This window comes from Dipodomys spectabilis, unplaced genomic scaffold (genome assembly GCF_019054845.1).
Source record: "Dipodomys spectabilis isolate Male_0828 unplaced genomic scaffold, ASM1905484v1 ptg000524l, whole genome shotgun sequence".
NCBI lineage: Eukaryota > Metazoa > Chordata > Mammalia > Rodentia > Heteromyidae > Dipodomys > Dipodomys spectabilis.
In genome coordinates, this window is record NW_024871201.1 from 437824 (window position 1) to 438933 (window position 1110).

The 1110-nt window shown below is 37.5% G+C and overlaps 1 non-coding gene across 1 annotated transcript; it reads left to right on the forward strand.

The window, feature by feature from the left end:
* The first annotated feature begins 358 nt into the window (after positions 1–358).
* Positions 359–524, forward strand: LOC122099600. Its single transcript, XR_006145969.1, has one exon. It is a non-coding gene; the product is annotated as a U1 spliceosomal RNA (small nuclear RNA).
* The last annotated feature ends 586 nt before the right edge of the window (positions 525–1110 follow it).

Consider the following 1110-nt stretch of genomic DNA (forward strand, 5'->3'; position numbering starts at 1 on the left):
TTAATTTTATGTAATTTTGCTTACTGTAGGTATTGTCACTTACAGCTTTGTAGCTGGCTACTTAGCTGAGTAGAACAAATTTGGCCTCTGATGAAGGCTTAGAGCACCTCCAAAGTAATCCAGGAATACAAGCCACGTAACTCACTCAGCTTTTTGGTAGTCACAGTAAGAAACAGTAAAATAAGAAAATAAATAAAACCTACAATTAAAAACACCAAAGGAACTTTAATCAAAATTCAGCAAAATTCATCTTGTATTTAAAGCTTAATCCTCAGATTTCAGCATTCTGAGTAGCTAGAATTACAAATGTGAACTACTGTCATATGTTTGTTAGTTTTTAAATACCAAGTCAGCATTGTTACTTACCTGGGAGGGGAGATACCATGATTACGAAGGTGGTTTTCCCAGGAAAAGGCTTCTCTATTACATTCCAGATGTGCTGACTCCTGTGATTTCCTCAAATGTGAGAAATTCGACTGCATAAATTGAGGTAGTGTAGGACTGTGTTAGTGCTCTACCCTGGATAACTAGATAGATAGATAGATAGATAGATAGATAGATAGATAGATAGATAGATAGATAGATAGATAGATAGATAGATAGATAGATAGATAGATAGATACATAGATACATAGATACATAGATACATAGATACATAGATACATAGATACATAGATACATAGATACATAGATACATAGATACATAGATAGCATTGTATTTTATATTGGCCTCATCTCCTTTCCTGCACTCAGCAGTCACTTGGTCCTAAGGACTACTGTAAAGGACGAGGTACTTCTAGGCCTACTTTGTAGTTGCTAGGAACTACAAGGAGTAGAGAAATCAGCTAGAACTCACCATGAGAAAATAAATGAGGAAGTTGGGTGCAGGTGGCTTACACATGTAATCCTAACTACTCAAGAGGCTGAGATCTGAGGATTGCAGTTCAAAGCCAGCCCAGGTAGGAAAGCTCATGAGATTCTTATCCTCAATTAACCACCAGAAAACCAGAAGTGGGCTCTGGCTCAAGTGGTAGAGCACTTCATTTGTCCTGAAGCGCTCAGGGACAGCACCCAGAGTTCAAGTCCCATGACTTACAAAAAACAAAAAGA